The sequence below is a fragment of the Scyliorhinus canicula genome, chromosome 11 (assembly GCF_902713615.1).
Source record: "Scyliorhinus canicula chromosome 11, sScyCan1.1, whole genome shotgun sequence".
Taxonomy (NCBI): Eukaryota; Metazoa; Chordata; class Chondrichthyes; order Carcharhiniformes; family Scyliorhinidae; genus Scyliorhinus; species Scyliorhinus canicula.
Genome location: NC_052156.1, coordinates 28,203,345 through 28,216,732, shown reverse-complemented (window position 1 = coordinate 28,216,732; position 13,388 = coordinate 28,203,345).

The window sequence follows — 13,388 nt, the reverse complement described above, 5'->3', positions numbered from 1 at the left end:
GCATCAAGCACCGCTTCTCGTTTGAATTGATTGTGTTCCACGTGGTGCTGGTGCTAACTCCTTAACAGTAGCGGAAGCGGTCCAGGTGCAGCGCCAGGAGTGTTAAAATCCGCACGAGACCCACGGGATTAGAGCCATTAGTCTCCACGTGAGCTTCGCTGGGCACATGCTCCCCCACTGAGGGGTGGGCAGCCCATGGACAGGGTAATAGACATTGATACAAAAGTCAGCCAGGTTTGGAACTGACCCCTCAGAGCCGGCTGGGATCTGAAGAGTATTGTACAGATTACTACTTTGCAATAAAAGTAGTTTCTCTTTACTCAGTTACCTCGGACACGACACTACAGGGAGTAATTTCACCCCCCCCCCCCCCCCCCCCCCCCCGCCTCATGTGGCCATCAGTTAATTCTATTATTGAATGAAAGATAGGTTGGTGATGAATGCAAAAAATAACCCTTAAAATTTTTGAACAGAATGTATGCCAAGAATGCTGAGCAGGACAGCAGCAAAATGTGCAAAAGGTGGTGATAAAAACAATGATGTTGTCATGACAATGTCAATTAGAATGTTGCACAATGTCTGTACTGACATGCTGGAAATCTGTGTGTATTTGTAGCAACAGGATCTGTCTCTGGAACTTTGGCAGCACGTCTCCTTTCGACGATATTCTCTTTGGGGAGTTGTGACATCCCATGGGATTGAGGTCTGCTGGTTTCTCCACATGCATCCTTCAGCAGTTCAGCTCTCTGTGTGAAATCTGCTCAGCCAGCTGTGCTCAGCTCAACCACATCACATAATGTAATCTGACTGTTATCAGTGTGCACCAGGTTGCACTTTGGCATGCACAATGACTTGTTCAGAAGATGAGTACCACAAGTGCTCTTGGACAGTGGACCCAGAGCAGCTTCAAGGCCAAATACATCTCACACCCACTGCGGCAGAATACACAGTGGTGCACCTCTCTTGCTTCAACCTCTGTGGAAGATCCAATGATAAGTCTTTCTTCTGTTCTGCAGCCTCCTGCAGGATGCTCTCTCACGTTGGTCATTGTTTACCAGCTGCGGGTGATTCTCCTCACTCCTGACCTCTTTACTTGGTTGCCATGCTACGACTTGCCAACAATCTAATAGCAGGATGCACTGGAGATAGATAAAACAAGAAGAAGGTTACACAGTTTAAGAACCTATGTGAATTGGAAATGGTAGAGGACTGCTTCCTGCAGGAATTAACCTCCCTACCCTGTGCCCCTCTTCCACAACCAATAATCTGTATAATCTTGCTGCAACAGAAAGACAGAACAAATCTCGACAAATGTAGGAGCATAGGAAGCAAATCCCTCTTTTGTTATAATATCCAGTTCAATTTATAAAGCTTTGATTTATAGTGGAGTTTAATTGCCTTCCCCGGGAGCAGGCTGGGACTGTAGAATTGAGAGGGAAGATAGAGTTCCCTTTTCCTTCCTGGCCCCCGCCACCAAAACAATGGTTTCACGCTCACGATTACCAAGACGAGCTTTTTTTCAATTCCAGATTCGTCGTGGCTAGGCGCAGGTGGAAGAGGTGGTGGGCGCCGTGGCAACATCATCTGGACAGGCCAGCAGTGCCGAAAAAAAAATGCATGGTCTCCTCAGGGCAGCCAAGGTGAGTAGCCAACTCTATACCACTGGCACTAACCCCTCTCCCACACACCTGTAAGCCTACTCCACCACCCGAAGTGTGGGCAAACCCCACCCTTCACCACATGCCAGCACCCATATTGGCGCCATGGCTGGGTGCCTTGGCCACTGAGGCCACCAGCTGTGGCCTGCATACCTTGGACTGTCTAACACCAGAGGGAAATGGTGCAGTCATTGACTGATGTGACACAAACCCAGAAGGTGGTGGCACAGTCGATGGGTGACGCGGTGCAATCCCAGAAGGAGTTGGTCCTCTCCCTGTGCTCCATGGCTGTGAGTGTGCAGAACCTGGTCGACACCAGAGCGGGCCTCCAGAATTGGCAGCGCCAGGTGGTGGGGAAGGCTCAGAGGATAGCATTGCTTTCTTTCCCATCCCATGGAGTAGCCGGGGCCATCGGGCACCCCAAGGGAGGAGGAGGTGATGGGGCCCATGCTGATGGGGGTGGAGTGAGGGGGTGTAGGGGTGTGATGCGGTGTCTGTGCCCCTGGCCAGTTCCCCCGTCCCCCAGTTGGTGAACCTGGAGGCGATCAGAGTGTCCCGTGCGTGTTGGCCCTGGCACACATGTCATGTGGCCACCTGTGCCTGCCTGGGCCCCATTCCTGCCCAACCTCACCCTCCCCCACATCCTCCTTGTTGGACCAGGCCTCGTGTTCCTCCTCCTCCAGCACCTCACCCCTCTGCTGCACAATGTTGTGGAGGACACAGCAGGCCTCCACGAAGTGGCCGACCCTCTCTGAGACCCTCCAGAGCGATCTGGACACCTGGTCACCACTCGATGATGCCTCTGGTCGCAGTATGGGCGTCATTGTAGTGGGTCTCTGCATCGGTCTGTGGTCTCCGGATCGGTGTCATTAGCCACGACTGAAGCGGGTACCCCTGTCAACCAGAAGCCAACACCCCAGCCGGTGGGAGTGGACGGGCAATCTCGAACATGTCAGGAATCGTCGAGTGTACTACGATGAACGCGTCATCACACTGCGAGTATCGGGCGCAGAGGTGAATGATGCACAGCTGATGGTCACATATCAGCTGCACGTTCATTGAATGAACCCCTTTTGGCTGGTGTAGAGCGGCCCGTCATCACAGTTGCTCATAGAGCAACATGCATCCCGTTGATACCCCTGGACCGGGGCATCCCGTCGATGGCGGCAAACACCACCTCCCGGGCATCCTAGGGGGCTCGGTCCATATTGAAATGGATGTTTGAACCACCTTGATGTGACCATCAATTCACTAGAGACACGATTGGAAGTAAACTGTGGTTTTAATAGTCTTACAACTGAGCCAGCCTGCGACCAGAGGAACTGAGAGCAGGGCTTACGGCTGCAGCACTTTATATTTCCGGTAGTGGGAGGGGCCATGGATGGAGCCATGGGTGGAGCCCTGTACATGCTCCTCATCTCCCCCTATGGGCAGAGCCGCGCAACGGCTCACATACAGAGCCCACAAGGACATAATACAATGCAATGCAATACAGTGTGAATTACAATACAGTATAATGCACCACGCACCTGGACACAGAGGTTTTGTGACGGCATGGATGCACTTGTGCACTGAGGTTTGTGAGATCCCGGACAGGTCCCTTCTTGCCGCAAAAGTTCAAAGTAGTCATCACCTTGACGGCAACTGGGAGTGGGTGTCCTCCCCATACACCATGATGTACGGCGTGGTGCCAGGAGTGCCATCATCTGGCAACCATGGTGCACCTTCTCTTTGCTCAGCCCGAGTCATCGGCGGCTTTCCCAGTTCGGCAGGTCTTCGAATGACAGTCACTGCCAGTAGACCCGTGGCCTCACACGGCGCGTTCTTTGCACCTCCTCCTCCTCGGTCTGTTGGGTGGCTCACTCTCCACCCCACCCTGGGCGGCTGCCTTCTGTTCCTCTCCGGCACGCTCTGCTGCTGCACAGTTCACTGCTGCAGCTTCCTTCTCCTCGAGCAGCGCCAGCTCAAACAGCCGCAGGACATCCTCCAGGCCGCCATTGCTGGTTGAATTGTCTGCAAGGGGTGAAAGGCCGACATGTTAGCATGGTGCAGACCCCCGTGCCCAACCTGGTGCACCAAGCTACATGGTGGCCCCGGTTGGCACTGCGGACTCTGCCCCCGCATGTCTCCACCCCTCCATCCCCGCACCCCTAGCCTCTTTGCTGCCTGGCACCCTTGGGCCTCTGGCCCTGGTGCCTGTCCCTGATGCCAGGGATACCATCAGCTGGCACTGCCCTTGCCAGGGGTATGCTCCGTGTCCCCGCCCCACTCCCCAGTATGGGCTACTGTGGACGTTGCCCTGGGTGGACTGCTGGCAGGTGGCTGCTGTGTGGGGAGAGGGTTGTGGTGGAGGGTGGGGTGGGGGTTGGGAGCACCCATATGGCCAGTGTCACTCAGCAGAACCAGGGGCCAAGGTGGATGATCAGTGGATGCGCAGCATGGTGGCTGCCTTGCAGGCCACCGTAATGGCGGTCCATGAGCAGACACCACCCCAGTCCCGTGGGGGGTCATCCTGACCACTCAGCCTGTTCCCCCATCACCGCCAACTTCCCAGGCCTTGGTAGGGCCCCCAGCCAGCTCGGCCAGTGTCCGGACTGGCAGCCCACAGTCACTCCTCTCTGTGTGCTACCTATCTCTCTCTCCCTCATCAGCCACGCCGCCAGTTTCACGGGTTTTAAAAGCACAAGTACACCACACAATCAGGAACCTGGCCCCTCAGATGAGGAAAATCGCGGAAGCCCTGGAGAATACCGAGTCAGACCTGCAAATGATATGGAAACGGTGTTTACTGTACACCCGTTCCGGAACGCATTGTCGCCGCTGTTGAGGTGATAGAGAATTATGACACTCCAGCGCCTGTTCGGGTGCACAGAGGGAGAATTCAGAATTCTGAGCTGGTACGGGAATTGAACCCGTGCTACTGGCCTTGTTCTGCATGGACAGGCTGGGCTTATATCTGTTGGAGTTTAGGAGAGTAAGAGGCGACTTGATTGAAACATATAAAATCCTGAGGAACCTTGACAGGGTGGATGTGGAGAGGATGTTTCCTCTCATGGGAGAATCTAGAACCAGGGGTCACTGTCTAAAAATAGGGGGTCGCTCATTTAATACAGAGATGAAGAGAAATTATTTTCTCTCAGTGTCGGGAGTCTTTGAACTCTTGTCCACAAAAGACGGTAGAAGCAGAGTCTTTGGCCAGGATTTTCCAGTCCCGTCCACTCCACCTACCTTGCACATCTTTGGGTTGTGGGGGCGAAACCCACACAAACACGGGGAGAATGTGCAAACTCCACACGGACAGTGACCCAGAGCCAGGATTGAACCTGGGACCTCGGCGCCGTGAGACTGCAGTGCTACCACTGCGCCACCGTGCTGCCCTAACTTCATTGCAGTGTTAATGTAAGCCTACTTGTGGCAATAAAGGTTATTTATAATTTTTATTTATACCCATTGCAGGTGTTCGGCGAGTAAACTCTCTCTGAACTGCTTCCAATGCATTTATATAATTATTTCGGCAAGGTGACCAATACTGTACACAGTACACCAGATGTTGTCTCACCAATGCCCTGTAAATGAAGTATAACCTCTCTACCTTTGTACTCAATTTCCCTCAGGACAAACAGGAATATTCCATTAGCTTTCCTAATTCCTTGTTCTACCTGTATTCATGCACTAGGACACCCAGGTCCTTCTGTATCTCAGAGCTCTACAATGTCTCACCATTTAGATAATACACTTCTCTTTTATTCATCCTGCCCAAATGGACAATTTTGCATTTTCCCACATTATACTCTATTTGCCATATCTTTGCCCAAATTCATTTAACCAAATTCATGTCCCCTTCACAACTGACTTTCCTCCCTACCTTTGTATCAGCAAATTTGGCAGCCATATATTTTGCTGATCCATGATACTTATATAAATTGTAAAATGTTGAGGCCCCAGCCCTCCTCCTTGTGGCACGCCACTTGGTGCATCCTGCCAACTAGAAAATGACCCATTTATGCCTACTCTTTGTTTCCTGTTAACTAGCCAATCCCCTATTCATGCCAATATGTTACCCCCTACACCATGAGCTTCACTTTCCACAATAACCTTTGAAATGGCACCTGATCAAATGTCTTACGGAAATCTGCGTACAGTGCATCCGCCACTCCCCTTTATCCACAGCACATGTTACTTCTTCAAAGAACTCTAATAAATTTGTTAACAATGATTTACCCCTCATGAAACAACGTTGACTCTGCCTGATTACCTTAAATTTATCAAAGTACCCTGCTATAATCCACCTAACCTGCACATCTTTGGACTGTGGGGGGGGGGGGGGGGGAACTGGAGATTCCGGAGGAAACCCATGGAGAAATGGGATGAATGTGCAAACTCCACACAAATAGTCAACCGAGGCTGGAATTAAACCCAGGTGCTGAGCAATGGGCCACCTGGCATAACCAAATGCTTCCTTCAAAAGGAGGGGCTTATTAGAGACAGAGAAGAAACACAAATGGAGGTAATCCAGAAAGAACAGCCCTACAAAACTTATTGTGCACAGTATCCTCTCCTATTTGCAAGAGAACCTGCCAGGCCTGAATGCCACCTAAGTATCAATGAGAACCGTACCGAACACCATAGATAATGATCTTGGTTATTGTTGCTGCAAAGAATGAACAAGCAAGGACTCAAATGTATTTAAATGGGGCTCATCAAGCAGGTAGAATGATGTGACCTGGGCTGGAAACTGAAATCAAGCCCAGGATTCTAATAGCTTATGCCGTAAACATTTCGCAATTTGTAATTTACAAGCACAATTGAATCAACGATAGTTTTAACTTAATGGCACTATAGATTCCCATGTCAAAGGATCAAAGACTTGTGAATACCACTCAAATGCAAATTAATGCCTGGACTTCCATTTCCTGCAGCATGATAATCATTGTTGAATTCAGTCTCAAATACAGCACTCTCTCTATTACCTTGAGAAAGAAGTGATATATCACAATGCAGCTGGAGAAAGTGCACTGCTTCATAAGTTCCCCTGAGCTCCAATTTTAAGATGTACTGGAGTGAATTTCTTCAGCTTTCTGCAGAAATGTGGCGCATAAATGGTACAAAACAAATGTGGCATAAAAATCTGGCAGAAGCATGCTTTGCAATCTCTTTCTGCCGTTTAGTTATTTCTCCCAAGCTCTCTCGTGCCTATTTAGACATTCCTGCAGTCTGCCAGTGTCCCCAGACCCCTCATTTCAATGTATGCTAATGAGGGACAATGTTTCTGGATCTGCCATTTATATTTGCAATGCAAATAAGGGAGGTTTGGACTGGGATTTATAAAGTGCAGATGTTGTCAGCTTCAACTAGTACAGACAGACATAAGGATTGCCTGTGTCAGAGGATTACAGTAAAAGACAAAAATTTCTGCCGCTGGAAAACACTTCAAATGTTTTTTTGTTGGGGGGGTTGGCGATTACTATTTTATCTATAGATTCTTAAATCTACAAATTCAATTGAGCTATGTCCATTTGTTAAAATATGAGCTTCAAGGGCCAAGGCAGCAGGCAATGCACATGCTGCCATCTTATGCCTGCCATTTTTGATCAGGTTCCTCCTTAGACATCAGGGCTTTTGTGCAATTTGAAAATTCATCATAATAAAGCAAAGGCTTTGCAGAAGCCTTCTATGAAATTGGTTTGCCTTACTATCTGAAGACGAGTGAAACAATGGATTCAACAATATGGAGCAATGCCAGATGAATGGAGTTGACGCACATATTAAATGAATAACAGACAGGCTTGAGGGGCAGCATGACCATATTTCTTTCCTATATTCTTCTTACATTCTTCAAAACCTCGGGTGCAATCTATGTTACCCTTGAGTTGAGTTGTATTGTCTCACAGAAGATAAGGGACTGGATTCTCCGTTTGGCTGACTTTAGTCCCCACGCCGGCGTGAAAACGGTGGTGTTTTACAGCAAAATAACTGGCACAAAACAGCCACCGATTCCCTGCTCCATGCTGGGGGGGGGGAGCAGCCAGACAGCATGGGGCTCCCAGCTCTAGCTGCCGATATGGCCTGGCGTATTGCTGGGTCTGTGGTCCCGCATGCGCACGGCACCGGCCTGCAGCGGCCACGCCGTGCTTCATGTCGGACGCAGCCCATGAAAATGAAATGAAATGAAAATGAAAATCGCTTATTGTCACGAGTAGGCTTCAATGAAGTTACTGTGAAAAGCCCATGGACCCGGACTGCAAAAATAGTCCACCCCCTTCGGCCGGCTCGAGCGCCGCGGACCGCCCCTCCACAGTACCCCCAGCCCCGTATAAAGACCCCCCTACCCGTGGATTGGTCTGCCCCGACTGTGACGGTGCTGGACTGAGTCCGCAGCGATACCCAAGGTTCCAGACGGGTAAAAGGGTCAGAGTCCCACATTGTCGGGAACTCGGCCAGTTGGGGACGGAGCATTGTGGGGCGGGTCTCAGGCAATGGCCTGAGGCCGTGGATACGGCGTGCGGCATACTCCAAGATTACACCGGTTTTCAGAGAGTGTAGCGTCCGAGAAGCGGCACCGCCCCCGATTTTGTCATCATCAGGGATTCTATGCCCCATCGCCGAACGCGGTTTCGCCGTCGGGGATTGGAGAATCCAGCCCAAGATCTTTATTATTGTCACAATTAGGTTTACATTAACATCACAATGAAGTTACTGTGAAAAGCCCCTGGTCGCCACAGTCCGATACCTGTTCGGGTACACAGAGGGAGAATTCAGAATGTCCAATTCACCTAACAGCACGTCTTTCGGGACTTGTGGGAGGAAACCGGAGCACCCGGAGGAAACCCACGCAGAAACAGGGAGAACTTGCAGACTTCGAACAGACAGTGTCCCAAGTGGTGCTGCAAAGCAATAGTGCTAACCACTGTGCTACCGTCCCACCCTATCCCACCAATTACCACTGTAAGAAGGGCTCCCACTTTCTCAATTTACAGATTTTAGGGGACAAATGCTCCTTATACTTGAAGTTGTCACACTGCAATCTGTTCTCCTCCCTGACTCCTTCTGAAGATCAGTTAATGGCTTTTGAATGATAAATCTTGCACCTCTGTCTCATGGCTGATGATGCCAGTCAGAATCGTCCAAATAATTGCCATGTTTCTAAAGGTAGGCCAATACGAGGGCCACTAGAGTCTTAAAGGTACGCTTCTGTTACCCAGCAGGATAATGAAGATTATGTCCTCAGCTCAAGATCGTGTGTCACCAATATTTATAACTTACTGCTCTCTTCACAGTTTCACCATTCAAAAATGGTTGGACATTGGCTTTGTTGATAAGGAAATCCTGATAGACATGGAAGAGAGCATCAAGATTGCTAACACTCAGAAGATTCCTCAGCTAATGCAGGAAGAGGCATCAGAGTAAATTTTACCCCTCAAAGTTTCTGCAGAACACGGTTCACCAGGCCTCATCCTGTCCTACTTTCCAATAAATAGAAATCCTTTCAATCCTCATCAGCACACTTGTCAGTTGCATTCTGTTTTAATACATGCCGTGGAGTGCAGGCACTAACTAATCCCTGACTGCTTCTTAGGTGAACACTTTTAATCACATCCTACCTCTTTCTACTAGTTCCCAATGATTTGCTTTAAATAAGCACCAGGCACATGGTGCAGGATATATGGAAAATACATTATTAATATACAGGACAATGATCACTCTAACTAGATGCAGAGAGAGCAGCTTTTCAGTTGCAGTATCTTTCAAGCTCACTGAAAACTCCGTTCCTTCGCACATCATATTCTGTCTACATCAAAGGCACATGTCACAGCTGAGACTTCAAGATGTATTAATTCCCAAATCCCTCAAAAATAGTCTATTTCTGTAAACAGTTATAGTTGCTTAAACTACTTTTCTCAAACAAGACTTCCTGTCATAACTGTTCTTAACCGCTTTGAAGAACAGGCTTTATCAACCATTTTCTTTCAACTTATTTTCCTACACAACCACTTCTGTATCAAAAGAAATGACATTGGCCATGAGTGATTAGGTATAGTGTCCTAAACCATCTGTTGTGGTGACAACTGATTGTGTGTGGACTTGATTATTAGTCACTATACAGCACTCAGATACGATACTGCAAGGCAGGGTTTTTCAAAGTGCGGGTCACGACTCATGGTTGGTTTGCCATGGTCATGGAGCGATTGGCTTTACAATGAGAATGATATGAGGCTGTGAAATGGGAATTATATGAGGCTGTGTGCAGTCTTCCGGCCATAAAAGGCAGCAGTGAACGGTGTCCTGTACATTTGTGCTTTTGCTGCAAAATCACAGAGATGAGCTTCTTCCATTTTCGAGCTGCTAGCAAGCAAGGCAAGAGAAATGTGAAGAGGGATCATTTTGTTACAAGGAAAGGCCACCCAGAGACACAATTATACAGTGTACCTACTGGCCGGGGTCTCACATCTGAATCTGCTGGAGAGAGCTGCTCAGCAGAGTCGATGGCAGGACAGAGCAGTGCTAGTGTTAGCTCTGCACATTGTTCCAAGGCCCTTGGTTAACAGCCAACATTTGCAACAAAAAAAACTTTTATCAGGAACAAAGCAGTGTACATATGATTTTTTGAGGTATGGTTTCGTTAATTGTGCCAATGCAAATGAGGATGCAAAGCCCATGTGTGTTATATGCAGGGAAGTACTGATGATTGAGAGTTTAGAACCCTCAAAATTTTCAAAGGCATTTGAAGACCATGGCGAGCTCAAGATTTTTTTCAAAGAGTGCATAGGGAACTTAAATCATCAGCTGAAGTCCTGAGCAGAAATGGAACATTGAATGACAAAGTATAATTAGCCACTTTCATGGTAGCTTACCCTGTAGCTAAAGAGAAAATGCTCTACAATATAAAAGAGATATTGGGTGCGATTCAGTGACCTTGTCATGCCTGACTTGATGTCAGGACAAGGCCGTTGAATCTCGCGAGAGGCCTCTCGTGAGGTTCGCGACACTTGAAACATCTTGAGAGATTCAACGGATCTGGTCTCGTTCTTGCTGGGCAAGATCCAGAAATGAATATTTAAATGATCCATTAGGCTAATTTATATATGCACTCACTAGATTCACCCAGAACCTGGGATTCACCAGCATCCCAGCGAACCCTCAACTGGTCCCATTTGGTACTGATTCACAAAGTCATGAACTAGTTGGGATGGCGCGTGGGGGAATCTTGCTGGGAAGTTGAGATCCTGGGGTGGTTGAGGACTTGGCAAGGTGGCACCTTGGTACTGTCCCTGGCACCTGGGCATCTTGGAACTGCCAAGCTGGCACCTTGGCACTGCCGCATTGCCAGGTTGGCATTGCCATGGTGGCAGGTTGCCCATGCTAGGGGGGGTGCCATTCCCATAAGAGGTGGGTTGAAGGGGTCTTGAGGATCCCAGAAGAGATCAATTGGGTGAAGTGGGGGGAGGGGGGGGGGGAGGGGGGGGCACCCTTAAGCCGTGCATAAGAAATAGAAATAACTAAAGTGTGACATTTGTTTTCTTTTATAAATTTAGAGTACCCAATTCTTTTTTTCCAATTAAGGGGCAATTTACCATAGTCAATTCACCTACCCTGCACATCTTTTGGATTGTGGGGATGAAACCAACGCAGACATGGGGAGAATGTGCAAACTCCAGACAAACAGTAACCTTTGGCTGGGATCGAACCCGGGTCCTAGGCGCCATAAGGCGGCTGCGTTAACCACTGCACCACCGTGCTTAAAGAAAGGCCTTGATGGGAAGTTCCTCGCCGAGCTTAAAGAAAAAAGCAAAGTGCAGTTGAATAGCGGGGTCTTTCTCGGTGCTGTGGACCTTTAACCTATGTCCGCTGAACTGCACCCATTAATTCTCCCTTCAGCATTAGACTTGGCTCACATGGTCCTGGCTGAATAGTCAGCTGTAAAACTGACATGCATCCCACTTTGTGATTTTACAGTGGCGTGCCGAATTTGTGATATTGCTGAGAATTTAGAAGTGCAGCTTATTTTTCATTTAAAGTCAGCATAGAAGTTCTCAATACAACTGGATGAAATTACAAATGTTAGATTGTGCAGCCATGCTAGTTTATGTTAGGTATGTTTGGCACACTGAATTTGTTGTGCAGCTTGATATTACCAACGAGCATGACTGGTGCACAGATCTTTTAAGTGTTGAATAGTTACGTGGTTGGAAAGTGCGGCTCAACTGGGTTCATTGTAGGGGAATCACAAACAATTGGAGCAGTCAACATATCTTGGAAAAACATTGAAGTTTTAATAAGAATTAAAGAGGCAGCTGTTCAGGACATGTTTTGGAGTCATTGCTTTATTCATTGTGAGGCATTGGCATCAAAAGGAATTCCATTTGATCTTGAGGTCATGATGAAAGGAATTGTGCCATTTGTGAATTTCATTAAATGCACAGCCCTACAATACCAGGCTTTTTGAAGCTCTGTGTTTTGATATTGAGACCGAACACACACATTTATTGTTCCACACAGAGGTTCATTGGCTGTCAAGGGGTCGGATGCTTACGAACTGGAGTATGAAATCCACACTTTCCTTCTTGAGATATCACCTCCTCTGGCTGATTTGTTTGGTGATGAAACTTGGATGCTAACTTTGTCATACCTTGCGACACCTTTTCAGTTCTAAACAAACTGAACCTCAAATTGCAAAGGAAGGATGATGATTACTTCCGGCACTGAGAAGAAATAGATGCTTTCCGAAAGTCATTGAATGTATAGCAAGTGCGAGTACAAAGCCAAAACTACTACTTGTTCCTCACAGTACTATGACATATCAAAGAAAACAGTGTTAGTAAGGGAACTGTCAATAGATGGGCAAGCCTTATTCACTTTCACCTGGTTGACCTGGTCAACAGCTTTTGTCACTACTTTCCAGAGGAGAAGTTTCAGATTTTGAAAGAGAAGAGGTGGGTGAAATATCCCTTTGAGTTTGAGACCCCAGAGTCAGTTATTAACTCACAGCTGGCTCCAAATGAAGAGACTAAACTTCTGCGCCTCACCTTTGACAGCACATTAAAAACACACCACAAGCCCGTGAGATTGTCAGCATTCTGGAGTAACATCTCCGAGGAGTATCCACTGCTGAGTAAAACAGACATTTTGTTGCTGTTGCTATTGCCCTTCATATATGCGAGGTTGGATTTTCGGTTCTCACAAAGATAAAGACAGCACAAAGGAACCAGATGAACTCTGCACCCGACCTGCACATTGCCCTCTCCTCCTGTGAACCTGATTGGAGTACGATTGTGAGGACCAAGCAGGCTCACCTGTCGCATTAAAGATAAGCAAAAGTGGTGTGTGTTGTGAAGGTTGGCCAGCGTGGGTCCTGGGAAAACAAGATGAAAAGCCCCGCTGTAAAGTACATTCTGTACGAGATATGAGGTCACCTGACCTGGTGGTTACAGGTCATAAAGCACATGACAGGAAGTGGGCCAGCATGGCAGATCAAATGATCCAGTTCTTGCAGTTACACCTGTTGACTTTGAGAGTTGCTCTTTCAACTGAGATGCGACATTGGCAAGGAGGATAAATACAGTGATATTTAGGATTGTGCCATGTCATTTTCTGCCGGTATTTCTGCAGTCCGAGGAATTGAGCTGTTTGATCTGACGGGTGATACCAGTACTGTCAGGGTGGCTGGAGGATTTAAACGTCTATGCTGACATTTGTGATCTGATTTGGATGGAGTGATGGTGGTACAGAGAG